This window comes from Leucopleurus acutus (assembly GCF_964270905.1).
Source record: "Leucopleurus acutus genome assembly, chromosome: 1".
In the NCBI taxonomy this organism is placed as follows: domain Eukaryota; kingdom Metazoa; phylum Chordata; class Mammalia; order Artiodactyla; family Delphinidae; genus Leucopleurus; species Leucopleurus acutus.
Genome location: NC_139142.1, coordinates 131,464,513 through 131,479,235, shown reverse-complemented (window position 1 = coordinate 131,479,235; position 14,723 = coordinate 131,464,513). Strand labels below are relative to the sequence as shown.

At 47.8% G+C, this 14,723-nt stretch overlaps 1 protein-coding gene across 1 annotated transcript in view; it reads right to left on the bottom strand.

Annotated features, from left to right (window-relative positions):
• TLN2 (talin 2) overlaps positions 1 to 14,723 on the bottom strand; it is a 438,134-nt gene that overhangs the window by 341,711 nt on the left and 81,700 nt on the right. Inside the window, exon 2 of the mRNA XM_082844286.1 lies at positions 14,492 to 14,581. The gene's annotated coding sequence lies outside the window, so the exon portion shown is untranslated. The remainder of the gene's footprint in view (positions 1 to 14,491; positions 14,582 to 14,723) is intronic.

Genomic DNA, 14,723 nt, shown 5'->3' with positions numbered 1-14,723 from the left:
CTGCCAGCTGAGGTCCAGCCATAAGCAGAGGCTGTAATTCAATTTTGCCAAGAGCCTGGGACCTGAGCCCTAGGAAGGGTCAGCCCCGAATGAAGGCTCCAGGGCCGGGCAACCCCCCCAGCCACGCCCACCCCAACTCTGAGGGAACACACCAGCTCAGGGGTCTCAGGACCCCTGGGATAACTGAAGATGCTAAAAGCACTGAGGATAAAAGTGCACGTGACACCTACTGGCTGGTCTGCTTTTCTCTGGCCTCCTACCATTTGTCTTCCTGGCAATAAAGGAATGGCAGCATCACCCTGACGGGGGTGGGGAGGGCTAATTTAGACAGATCTAAAAACAGCCTTCCTCACCAGCATGCTCTCTTCTTGTAGACAAGGAGCTTCAGTGCTGTTTCCTTGCATTAGACTTGGCCCACCTTGTGATGGACCAGCTTATTACCTGGGAGAGTAAGAGGGGTGACGCTGTGTAGATTTGGGAGAAATTTTTGTAAGGTAAGCTTAGAACAGATTCACTCCTGACAATAACATGCTCAAATTCATCCTATACTTGTTTTAAAAAAAAAAAAAAAATACCAAGGGAGGATGGGAAGACAGTAACTTATTGCACAATTATTATGAGCCAGGCGTGGGGACAGATGCTTCACCTGCATTACCTTGTTTAGTGCCCTTCTCACAGCAACCCTACCAGGTGGGTGGGTTACCAGCATTTTACAGATGAGGAAAATGAAACACAGGAGCTTTCTAACTGGCCTGCACTCACGCAGCCATTAGATGGTGACGCAACATTTGAACCCAGATCTGGGTGACGAGTGTCAGGCAGCGTGGCTCTGCCGTTTCTGTCACAGTTGAAGATTCTCAGATGAGAGTTTACCATCTGCTGAGCTACCAGCGCTGCAGCTGGCCAACAGCTGCTCAGGAACCAGACTTCCCAGATCGTGAGTTATACCCACTAACTGGCTCTCCAGCTACAAACATCCTAACCCAGTGTTCCAAAGAAGGCAGAAGGGAACACACAGGCAAATGCAAGGAGTTATTTCCAGATTTCCAATCCTTCTTCCAGACCAACAGGAAGGCTGCACCAGCACTCTGAGTGTTCCAATGTAACACAGTTAGAAGGTGGCCAGAACATCATGCTGGGCTATTGCACTTTCCAAAGCACTACCTCAGATCACCTGCCAAGGGTCATCACAGACTGCAGAACTGACAATGTTCTCTGTGATTACAACAATTCCACCATAACAGAAGGCAATTATTTCGGATAGATCAATGCAAAATAAAACCTGGGCTTCCCTGGTGGCGCAGTGGTTGAGAGTCCGCCTGCCGATGCAGGGGACACGGGTTCGTGCCCCGGTCCGGGCAGATCCCACATGCCGCGGAGCGGCTGGGCCCGTGAGCCATGGCCGCTGAGCCTGCGCGTCCGGAGCCTGTGCTCCGCAACAGGAGAGGCCGCAACACTGAGAGGCCCGCGTACAGCAAAAAAAATAAATAAATAAAAATATAAATAAATAAATAAAACCTTATTTGCACATTTTCATTTATGAATTTCACAATTTTTGGAAATTTCACAATTTAGAATTTCTGGAAGCAATGGAGGAAAATGTTTGGAAAAAATTACAAAAGGAGAGTTATATACTGAAGAATTAATTACTTTTAAAACAGAGATGGGACTTCCCTGGTGGTGCAGCGGTTAAGAATATGCCTGCCAGTGCAGGGGACAGGGGTTCGAGTCCTGGTCCAGGAAAATCCCACATGCGGTAGAGCAACTGAGCCCGTGGGCCACAACTACTGAGCCTGCGCTCTAGAGCCCGCGAGCCACAACTACTGAGCCCGCAAGCCACAACTACTGAAGCCCACATGCCTAGAGCCTGTGCTCTGAAACAAAAAGAAGCCACGACAATGAGAAACCTGTGCACCGCAACGAAGAGTAACCCCCGCTCGCCGCAACTAGAGAAAGCCTATGCGCTTTGATCCAACGTGGCCAAAAATAAATAAATAAATTTATTTTTAAAATGAAGTAAGATAAAAAAATAAAACAGAGGATATCTCCAGATAGCAGGATTATGAGGGCAATTTTATTTTCTTTTACTGATCTGAATTTTCTAATGTATCTGTAATAGCACAAATTACCTACATAGTAAATAAAAGTTGAAAGATGCATTTGGATAACTTAGCTTGCTCATAAAATGACAATGTGTTAGACATATAGCCATTTATTGAAATATATACCAGAAATTAAGGGGAAAACAAATTCCCCACCAACACAGCTTTCCCCTACCCCAATTCTCAGAGGCTGGTTATTTATTTCCCCCTCATGAAATGAGGCTTCATCGGCCTTCAAGTACATTCCTGAACAAGAACACAGGATACACTCTCAACTGATGATGAAGACCCCACTTTCTAGCAGAAAGGAGAAGTGAGGCTCCCAGTGTCATAAAGCTCCAAGCACTACAGAGTTAAAGCCAAGGGTGGTAATCACCCCAAAGTAACCTGACATCCATCTAGAAGTCGGGCAGTTGGCAGCCGCGACCCATCTATTACAAGGCCACTGTTATCACTGTGTTGTCTTAGATTCTGGACTTGTCTACGTGGCATCCGTCATCACAGGGTCAACTCCATTAACTATTTTCCTCTTTTCCATATTCTTGATGTTTTGGCATTTGGGGCTTTACAACCCTCGGGGGAGACCACCCCTCCCAGGGCCGGCCACTTCTTAGAAGACAGCGAAGTCTCAGCCAGGAGCATGGCTCATATACAAGCCAACCAATCCACAGTCTCTATCCGCCCCCGTCACTTCCTTTATCCAACTCTCACACACCAAGGGGGCCAGGTACCAGAAACCTAGAGACCACTCCTATTGCCCAAAGCCCACCAGGATTATTCAAACTAGCCAGTTTGAAACTGTTCACTCTGCCCTGCCTTGCTTTTCCCGTGGAAACCCTGATAAAGGCTCTGGCCAAGGCTTTCTCCTCCCTCCTGTCTTCTGCCTCCTGACCACCCTGACGCCTCCTATGTGGCGTGGTCCCTCTTAGGAAATTTTCGTAACAAAAATCACCTTTCAATGGCCTTGGCCTTCCATATCATCATGCCTCTGTAAGTTAGGACCCAGGAACAGAACAGCCATCCATCAACCCTGGGCAATGAGAAAAAGCCTCCAAGCAGAAACTCAACAACCATCGCTAAGCCCATGTGCTTGAGGTCACGGAAGAGAGCAGTTCCTAGGAGCCAGAATCTACTGATACAACCTTGGTTACTGGGTACATCCTGGGTCCTTTCAGTCCCGCCTGAAGCCATGTTACTATCAGAACAGCGCAGAGACAGGGGTTCCTGAGGCAGGTGGTCAAATGAGAGACGACGTATCAGAGAGAGGGGAACAACCCACGTACCCTAACAGGCTGTAGAGTAGCTAGTATTTCAAGTCAGCACAGAATTCCGAGTCACAAGGGGAAAAAGATAAAATTATGATACTTATCTACTACTTCTTAAGAGGGAAAGTTTATAATGTACTTCAGACATTTGCAAGAAAAGCAGAATCGTTTCGCCTGTAACTGGGGGAAACGTCAATTATTTAGCTAACTTGCTCATACTGAATTCCTCCTTCCTGGAAGACACCAAAGTAAATGAGGCACCACTGCTTTTCCAGCATCTTAGTTTTCATTCGTTCTTGCTCTTCTCAAAACCTTATTCTTCACATTTCCTGGACATCTTAGCCCTCGTCCATCAACCTCAGCTTCCCTTCCCATACTCTCCCCAACACCTATTCCCCAACACGACCACCACCGGACCACATTTATCTAGCATTTCAGTATTAGCCGCAGAGGACTCAGTGTGAAAAAGGTGATGCGTACCTGGCCAAAGCCCCTTCCCTCAAGCAAAAATTCCATAGGTAGAAAAGCAAATGACATCCATCAGTGTCTTTAAAACTTAAGAACATACACAACTCTAAGAAGTTTTTGCTGATACCAAGGCACAGGATAAGGAATTACATTATTAACATTCTTTTGGGGAAGATGGAATGTCTCCAAATCTAGTTGTCCTAAGGCTGCCTATCATTTTTACTTAAATTCAGGCATAAGCACAACCTCTGGGAATATATGGCCAGACATATTTATTTTTCCAGCCAGCTGTCTCTGGGACGTGGTGAAGGCCTGCCGTCACAATACCTCTGATGACATGGACAAATGTGTCCCAAGTCATGCAGAGATAACCCCACAAATAAGTTCAGGCATTACAACTACCCAGAACAAATCAAAACACTATATGAGAAAAAAAATGAATCCACAAATCAGTTTAATCTTTATAACACTCCCTTTAAAAGAAAGGCCATATCCTTGAGGTCAGGGGCTGTGTCATACCCCTGTATATGTTCCCCCCAAATTTTAGCAGCATACTAGGTAGGAGAGTCAAGATGTACTGTTACTCATGAGTATTTGTGATCATGTATTTTATTCCATTTTTAAAAGTACCTTTCCCCTATTTTTTATTTCATTTTACTGTCCCTAAAATAGATTGCATGTGGTCATGTTGTTTGCTTCCTAATAAGAAGTGGGAACAACAGCTCTAGGGGTCAGCAAGGTCAAATGTCCAATATGAAACAGTTCATAAAGTAGAAGTTTGAGAAGCTTAAATCAAGGTAATACTGGCCACAATCAAACTGAAAATGCCCAGAGCTCTAAACAGCACATCTTTCCCATATGGCAACCTCCTGAGTCTTGAGCATCACATCTACAAGGAAATCCATCATCCCATAATGGTCCAGGAGCAACCACCTAGGTCTTAGGAATCCCATAATCAGTCCGGGAGCTTTCAGGCCCGATATGCAAACATCATGCAAGCCGACCAAACCCAGGCAGCCCAATGTCAGAAGAGAAGAGATTGTCAGAAGAGAAATGCAGTGACAGCAGCCTGGACAATCATCTTTTGCGTTTAGAGAACTGTCAAGCACATGCAGAGAAGAGATTTCTCCACATCTTCATCCATCTTTTCTGCTCCTAGATAACTAGGAGGCAGCCAGGACAGCCAGATGTAGTCAAAGGGACCTCAGTGTTCACAGGCTCTTGTACTTCTGTCTCCAGGGTAGACCTTACTCTTGCCGCAAGGGCAGAGATGATGCTCTGTTCCTACCTCAGGCAAGTTGTTCCTCTCTGTGGGCTCTGAGGACATCAGCCCTCCCACCTACATTCAGGAGCACACCGTGAAGAGAACAAGGGTGCCCACTTCAGGAAAGTCCCATGTACAAAAAGCACTTGCAAACCAGACGTAACTTTAAAGGAGGAGGCGGTCCTCTCTAAATGCTCACCTCCTCTGCGACACGTAGATTAAGTTATACAAGCTCAATGCCACATTAACCAAAGGGTCAAAGCTAAGGTCACCAGTGTGGGGACAAAATGACATCATGCACTTCCTGATGTGATACACCCAGAAAGATGCAAAACATCATTTTTAAGCATTCTGACAGAAACTCATGCAATCATGAGGAATCTCCTAGTAAGGAATTATCGTACAAATCCAAATTGCTAGGATGTAACGGACATATTTTAAGAGTATAAGGCAATGTCATCAGAGACAAAGAAAAAAGGCAGAGGGACCATTCCCAGTTAAAGGGGATGACAGAGACGTGACAACTGAATAAAATGTGCGTGATCCTGGATGGAATCCTAGGTCAGGGGAAGAATGGCTGTACAGGACGTTATTGTCATAAGTGGCAGAATTTGGGTATGAATTGTATATTCAATAATAGTAAGTCAATGTCGTTTGTCCTGTTTTTACTAATTGAACTGTAATTACAAAGAGGAATGTCCTTGTTCTTAGGAAAGACATGCTGAAGCTATTTAGGGGTCAAGTGGCATGATGTGTGTAACTTCCAAACGGTTCGAAAAAGATAATACGCAATGGAGAACGATAAAGCAAACGTGGCAAAATGTTCATAATTGATGAATTACGCTTAGGCTATATAGGAGTTCTTTGTATTCTGGCAACTTTTCTCTATGTCTGAGATTATTTTAAAATAAAGTCTTTTAAAATGAATTCAAATTCAACTTGCAAAGCATTTCCACAGTAACATCGGCTGAATAAGGCAAGGCCCCCACTGCATAGTAAACTCACCTGTCACCATCTGCTCACCCACAGACCCAGGTGACCGTGCCCCCTCTTCCACCTCCAAGTCAACACCTGGCCGAGCTCAGCCATTCAGATTCATCCCCCAGGAATCAGAAATTGAGACACACAGACTGAGCCAGGAAGCTGTGAGGCGCTGAGCAGAACAGAGGGAAGCTTCAGGTATGAGGTCTCCATAGGAAGTGTGGACAGAAGAGCAGATACGGTCTATGATAAGGAGGAATGTGGTGGCACTGGACAGAAACATCCCAGAGCTGCTTCTCAGAGCATGGACGAATGCATTGGTGGGTACCTCTCGGGTACACACCAAGTCCTCAATAAAGGTTGGCGGAGCTGTATTGAACAGCTCCACAGACCGCACCCGCTTCATTTCAGCCACCTCACCTGTGTCTCTGCTCCTTGGCACAGAAGCCTTGACAAGAACAGACTACCAATACAACGGGATTAAGAGTCACCATGAACTCCTACCCACAAAGGTAACGTGGAGAGCGCAGCCACCCACCCCTTGCTCCCATGCTGCTGCCCCATTTCCCCATAGGAAAGGGTGGCTCCTCTGTGCTCCTCATGCCCACCGCCTCTTATCCAGGGACAGACTGCCTGCAGTGAAGAGTACAGCCTGTGACAGAGACCACTCAACCTCCGTCAGGCATAACGCAATGTGGCCAACAGTGGGACGGAAAAGACTTGGGCCCTGGCCAGTCGGGAAACGTGGATCCTTGGGCTGACTTGTGCCACTAACCTCCATGCAAACCTGATAAATTACCACACTCGTCTGACCTGTGTGTAGACAGAATAATGGTACCCGAAGTTGTCTATGTCCTCATCTCCAGAACCTATGCATATGCTACATTACATGGCAAAATGGACTTTGCATATGGGATTAATTTCAGAAACCTGAGATAGAGAGTTTGCCTAGATTATCCAGGTGGGTCCTTAAAGCAGAGAACCTTTCCCAGCTGTGGACAGAGGGAGATTACAATGTAGCTGGATTTGAAGATGGAGGAAACCAGCCAAGGAAAGCGGGTGGCCTCTAGAACCTGGAAAAGGCAAAGAGATGGATTCTCCTCTAGAGCCCCCAGAAGGAACAGAGCCCTTGATGCTAGCTCCTTGAGACTCATATCAGGCTTCTCATCTACAGAATCATAAGATAAAACAGATTTATGGTATTTTAAGTCACTGTGTTTGCAGTCATCTGTGTCAGCGGCAATATAAAACTAATTCAGACCTTATTTCCCTCATCTGGAAATGAGTGGGTTTTTATCCTTTCTGAGAAGTGGGATTAGTGGAGCCTACAGTCCACCTCTTAAACTCCTAGAAGCCCCTGGGGCACCCCTGGAAAAAGCTTGGCCCTGGACCATGAGATCTCTAAAGGTAAGTAATTCACAAAACCAACGACCTCCATGTCAGACTGAACTCATTTAGTGTCATCTGCCCTTGTTTGGGACAGTACTTTGCCACCACAGCTCTTTCTTTTTTTTAGTAATAAAAATGTCTCCCAGGGCTTCCCTGGTGGCGCAGTGGTTGAGAGTCCGCCTGCCGATGCAGGGGACATGGGTTCGTGCCCCGGTCCGGGAAGATCCCACATGCCGCGGAGCAGCTGAGCCTGCGTGTCCGGAGCCTGTGCTCCGCAGCGGGAGAGACCACAACAGTGAGAGGCCCGCGTACCGCAAAAAAAAAAAAAAAAAGTCTCCCAAGTTACTAAGTAACTGGCAAACCCCAGGGACCCAGAACACCAGCATCCACACCGCATCACTTCATCCGTGGACGCTCCTCCAGCAGCCATGCCCACCCCAGAGGGCTTTTGCGCTGCCTCTGATCCAGGAGTGAAGTCACGGACCCCTTCCAGATTTCTGAGTCGTGCTCACCGCTGCAAGTCCAAGCAGCAGCAGGTGGATTGGGACCTCAAGGCAGCAAAGCCCAAACCCAGCCCTGGAAATTCAGCTGCTGCACAAGGATCACCCCCTGCCCTCCTCCCTAACATCTTCCCCATGCAACTGCCCTTCCATCTCCTGGGAGCCATGCAGCTGGCCAAAGGACACACTGCCAAGTAGGTTCAGTGATGTGCTCCAGCTACATCATGGGAGCTACTTAACTGACTGCCTCTGCTCTCAGGAGGACGTCTGAGGGTATTTTGTTTACCACTGAAATATTTCCATTGAAAAAAACATCTGGGGAAAACAGCTACTGTCCTAACTATGATTCAGTCTCGCTCGTAAGGCCCATGCCGAACCTCGTGGCTGTTAAGATGGTAGGTTTGGGGGCAGAGACTATTTGGAGCTTCCACTTCTTCCTTCTATCAACAGCTGGAGAGTGTGTGTGCCCCGTGCAACTGCAGTTCCAGGGGCAAGCAGTCAAAGCCAACCAAGACAGACCAAGGAGAAAAGAGCTGTCATTCCTTTTGACGATCTTTGTCTCTTCTACTCAAAACTGAAGCCCACCAGGTGGGCTGCCCAGGAGAGCTATCCAGAGATAGAGAGCATCACCGCTAAAGCAAAGAGTATTTAGGTACCAGGGACTTGTACTGGAAACGGTTCTGGCCCAAAAGGGAGTCTGTCCTAAGCACCAGGGTGCAGGAATCAGCCAGACAGGGTGCCGGCTGCTATACAAAAGGAAAGAAGCCTGTTCTTGGGTGGGAAGACCAGCAAAGCTCACCTACAGGGAATTTTATCAGCCTTTTATCATCCTGTCATCATCCACACTCCTGTTAAATACAAGACCTGCCACAGACGCCTGCTGAGTGACAAAGAGGAACAATGACTGCGTTGGACAAAACGTGCCCCTGAAATGTCACAGAGCAATTCTGGGTGCCTGGGAGACCCCGGCTGCAGACAGCCTGGCATGGCCATCGACAGTAAGTGTGCCAAGGAGCTTCCCTCTGAGCAGGAACAGAGGTAGGGAACTGGAGAAGGAAGTGAGGCCACAGCTGCCTGGGCAGCAAGAAGCCACCTCCAGCCTGACCCACAACTTCCCTCACCCACGTGCTTGAACACACGCTCCTGAGCATCTATCAACACTCGGCACCACTGGGTCTAATCAAGAACGGGAGGGATGCAGAGAAAAGGAGCCCGCGGAGAGGACAGGGTAAGTCCAGAGACGAGGCCTCGAAGGCTGAAACACAGAACCAGAGAGGGCATCCTGGCAACCCCCGCTAGTTAGACTTTGTTTGAAGCCCTATGAACTCCCAGACCTGCCATGGCCATATTTTTTTGGAGTCTTCTATATATTTAGCTTTCAAAATGACAAAAACTTAAGATTAACAACCTTCTGTACTAGTGACAGACCTTAGGTCATTGGGAACCTAAGTATATCATCTTTTTAAAGGTGAATTGTTATGTTTGGTTTTCTCTGTTGCTTCTCTGTTACCTCAGAAGCTCATTTACTTGAAAGACATGGTGCCCAGGAAAGTCCAGTACAAATTGTTTGAGGCAGGACTGGGACTTGTGACTCCATATCTTACCTTGTTTAAAATAAACTGCCAGCTTCCTGGGTTCAAATAAATAAGTAAATAAATAAAGGTGAATTTGTAAGGGTACATATCTTTTGACCTCAAAATTCTACAGAAGCGCCCATATGGTCTATAAATAAATGTTACAAAAATGCTCATTGCGATATTACCCGAAAGAAAAAAACTGGGGAGAGGGAGGGTAAGAAGCCCAGCCAGCAACAGGAGGATGAAAGGTCACGCAACTTAACTGTTACATACTTTTGCCATGAAAAGTTAACAGAAAGAAATAATATGCAGTCTTTCCATATGGAATAGATTTCTTTTTAGCAGGGGATCAATGTCCACGATGTTAGTTTTTAAAATACATTACACAGAACATTATTACACGATATTCATTTTGTTTTTAAAAAATATGCTTTCTCACACACCAAAGGTCATGAGTACGTTATAGAGAGTCCTGCTACCACCTTGAAAATATTGTCCCTTCTCACAAAAACTAAACGATGTCAACAGTATCCTTTACCGTTCTTAAACCAGGTAAGAGCTCTCTGTGAGGAGGAAAAAGGTGTAAAAACTACCAAATCCCCAGTCAGTCATTCCTTTAATTAGAAACCGTGCTTTTCAGGCTTTTCTTTTTTTAATAAAGAGAAACATGCCTCTGAGGGTCCCAAGTGAGGAAAAGGGTTGGGATCGGATGTCACCATGGACCCACAATTTCAGACAAGGTAATACAATGGATTAGAACATCCCGGTTTGCTGGGTAGGGGTACTCGGCCATAGGCTGCAGGCAAAATCCTTCTGTGTCCCCCAACCCCAAGTGCCCTGTGAGCAATAGTGGCTCTAAGGCTGGGATATTTTGAATGACAGGGATTGACAGACTCCTGCATTGAAGCAGAGGCAAGAAACAAGGATGGCAAATCACAAAGTATCCGAATACTGTTTATCCCTGCATTTGAAGCGGGGAGGGGCCTGCATCTCCATCCCCTGGCATCCTAGAATTTGTCACATTGTACCAGATGTACTTTAAAAAAAAAAAATTCACAGCGAGGGGAGACAGTCCCAAGTCTGGTAACCCTACAGCATGAAACAAAGGCCCAAAAGGCTGGACACTTTGGCAAAGACTCTGTGGGGGAAGCTACTCTCTTCCCTTCTAATAAATCTTTTCCTTTTCTTCTTTAATATCAACAGGTTGCAAGTTAGTTTTGTAACGTTGTATCTCTTGAAAATATACTTTTACTTTGCAAACAGAAGCTGTTACAGGAAAGTACTTTTTTTAGACACACATTCAACCTCTTCCACCCCATTTGCTCTCTCCCATTACTAAAAACAATTGGAGACCCCAGAGAGGAGGCCTTCTGAAGTTCACAAAAGGCAAGGGAACACCTACCGTTGTGTTTACCTCTGAAGGCCTATAATTACCAGAGACCCATTTGACCACTGTTACCACCACCCTGTTTGCTCAGGGATTCATCAGCAGTACTTATTAAGTCACTGCTCTTCTGATACACTGGCTTTAGATAAGCCAATGGAAGAAGGATATTACACTGTTGGGTTCATTTAACAAATGTTTAACTGAGCCCAAGGCTGAGCGCTGGGCCCCGGGATACCGGCTGCATGAAGCATAATCCCTGTCCTCAAGGGGCTCATTTCTACAGACCAAGAAATTGGCTTCAGACATGGGCAAAGAGCTCAACTGGAGGGAATGCAGCCAGACACAGGGGGAAAGGGGCACTTCAGCCAGTCCTTGAAGACCGCATGGCCAGGATGAGTACGCAGTGCTCCAAGAACATCATATCTAAAACCAAGTAAAACTCACCTCCTTCCTTTCACTGTTGAGGAATCAGGCCCAGAAAACAGAACCCACTAGACACTGGTGCCTGTATGAGAAATTGAGGCCCAGGTAAACATATACGGGCACAAGTTTACTCACTATGGATCTGGGAGGTGAATCCAGTTCCCACCAGCTCCAAATCCTTAACTCTGGATGCAAAAGCCTAAAGAAGTGAAAAGGCGCTGCTTTTAAGATCCAATTCCATGTTTACATGGGTGGGCCCACCCTACCACTCCCGTGGGTAGGGATGCGCATGGACTTAGTAACACTGAGTTTGCAACACATGCCTAATAGTACGGTTCCTGCGTTGCCTAAAACATGAGAATCAGAGTGCACACCTTGCCTCGGAAGCCTAGTTACATGGATTCAACTTAATTCTGCATCTGGTGAGTGGCTCAGTATATACACGCACTCAGCATATATATGAAACCAAAATCAAGGAACCTAGTTCAAAACTTAAAACCCATGAAGCTCTAGAATTGTGTATCTGATACAGAGTACACAAAATAACCCTGAGCAGAACAAGGTTATTTGGAAATGGTCAGATACAGGAATCCCATAAAGTGGCCAGAAAATGGTCTTCAAAAACAATGCCATCAACCTGACTCCTCACCTTCTGCCTCCAGCTGTGAACCGTCAAGGACTAAGGTTTAGCCCTGACTCTCGGGGTCACAGGCAGCCATTGCAGGCCCCCTAGAGACCTGTCCCCAGGGAGGCTGGCAGAAGCTAGCGAGGGTGGGGCGAAACGTCAGCCTCCAAAATGCACCCTTCTCTTCCCTGTTCATTTCTGCCCCACATTGGCCAAGCTCCTCCTCTAACTCAAGGGAAGAAAGTGCTACAGAAGCTGACACACAGGGACGCGCCATACCCGGGGGTATGATGAGGGCAAGATGGAAGAAAAGTAACACAACTGATCAGCAAACCACTCTTGTCACCGGCAGTAAAATCCTCTCTCTAGTCACGATCCAGGTGGTAAAAGCAAGAGGAGAAAAGGCCCTGCCCAAGGGCTGACAGACCAGGCCGGATCCTGAGCCTACTCGCTGTGTGACCCCGGGCAAGTTGGTCACCCCTGACCTCAATCTTGTCCTCTGTAAAAAGGTGACTACCTGCCTCGTGAGCCATCGGGAAGGTTAAAGGCACCGGGCCATGTGCCAAGTGCTTTGCCCAAAACCTAGTATGTCGTAAGTGCTCCATCAATGGCCACCAGAACTATTAACTAGTGGACAATCAATCTGGCTCCTTGTAAAAACTAAACATGACTTCTGAAAGGCTTGACTGCGGCAGTACAGCAGTGCTGCGCCGGCAACACCACACCGGCATCTCGAGAGAACACCCCAGGGGCCAATTCACCAGCTGGACTCAAGACGCCCCCTTTGGCATCAGTGCCCTAAGCCCCCCTGCCAGCCCCTCGAACCCTCGCTCTGCCTGCTCTTTCTGTGGTCAGTTCTCCGCTTCCAATATAGTCTCACTTCTCAACAACCCACTTAAAGTGCCACATTAGCCCAGCTGAGGCAGTCTGCTCTTAAAAACAAGAAACAGCCTCAGTGTTTTCAGAAATGCTGACTTCAAAATAGGCACACTGCAGAGACCTCACGGGATTCCACCTCAAGAATCTGAAAAGCATCGTATTTAAGGGAGGATTTCATTGACAACACCGCAACACACAATAACAAGGTACGAGCTCACAAGACACTGGGGAGGGTAACAGGCTCCCATACTCTCTGGTGGGGCTCGTATTTCAAACCACTCAGCCTCACACAGCTGAGGGAGAAGGACCCACCAGACAAACTCCCGCCGGGTCTCTGGGGGCTTTACAGGCACACACCTCAGGCAGGTCGCCAAGAGTCACACTCGAGGACAAGTCTCAGGGGCATCAGGATCCTTAGACCTTACTTCTCCAAGTGTGAGCTACAAACCAGCAGCTTCGGCATCGCCTGGACCTTGACAGAAGCACAGGCTCGCAGGCTCCACCCAGACCTACCCCATCGGGGTCTGCAGTTTAACTAGATCCCCAGGGGCCAGTGCTTGAGCGTATTTAGAACAAAGCCGTCTACCCAGACAGGACTGTGATCATTTACTTAGGTTTTCACTTGGTCTTTTTCTTTCTTCATGGAAGTTCCATGAGAGCACAGACTGTGCCAACCTTAGCCACCGGCACACAGCAGTTAATCAATATTTGTTGAATGAATGAACGGATGAATGGGTGGTCTGCCGAGTGACTGAAGAGGCCTATCCTGTGTTAAGTGCAAAGAAAGGTGCAAGCAAGGGCCTGAGAGAGGAAGAGACAGAACGCTTGGGGGTAGGGGGCAGGAGTCTCTAACGAGGTGGTCAGAGGAGGCCTCTCTAAAAGGGGTTTGCAGACTTCCCCGGTTGCATAGTGGTTAGGATTCCGGGCTTTCACCGTGGTGGCCCAGGTTCAATCCCTGGTCGGGGAATATCCCGCAAGCTATGTGGTGCAGCCAAAAAAATAAATAAAAAATAAAAGGGGTTCGCACCAGGGGCGGTGTGAGGCTCAGGTGCGATGGATGAGGAGGCCCTGGGGAAGAGGATGTCAGCCGCAAGGATCAGCACCTGCACTTGCCACCATAAAGAGTCTCGGGGGCTTCCCTGGGGGCGCAGTGGTTGAGGGTCCGCCTGCCGATGCAGGGGACACGGGTTCGTGCCCCGGTCCGGGAAGATCCCAGATGCAGCGGAGCGGCTAGGACCATGGGCCATGGCCGCTGAGCCTGTGCGTCCAGAGCCTGTGCTCCGCAACGGGAGAGGCCACAACAGTGAGAGGCCCGCGTACCGCAAAAAAAAAAAAAAAAAAAAAAAAAAAAAGAGTCTCGGCCTGTAGGCCAGCAGGGATAGAGAATCAAGACTGGTAAGTTGGGCTCTACAAAGCAGCTCTCAGGAGGCAGATTCAGAAGGCCCCCGACCATATGACCGTTGGGGCAGAAAGGCTGTGTCTGGAGTCACAGCTGCCATCTCTAAGGCTCCTGAAGGTGGGCGTGCCAGAGGAGGTCTGCAGAGGGAGGTGGTCCATCAGCTAGACTTTGTTCCCTAGCCACTACCCCGCCAGCCCTCGGATTCCAAAGTTGAAACATGGAGATTACTCACCGTTTTCGCCAAGTCGATCCAGGAACTTGCGGGCAGCCGAACATCCAAGGGTCCAGGAGCCCAGTCCAGATGTTACCCTGCAGCAGCACACTGGCAAAAAAAGAGACAAATGACACGAGTCAGTACAGGCGGCCACGTTAGTGGGGAAGCAACACTGTCCCAGTGTTGAATGACACCGACGGGCTTCAGATTCTAAAGAGAGCAGAAAAGGAAAACGCCACGCGGAGCCAGT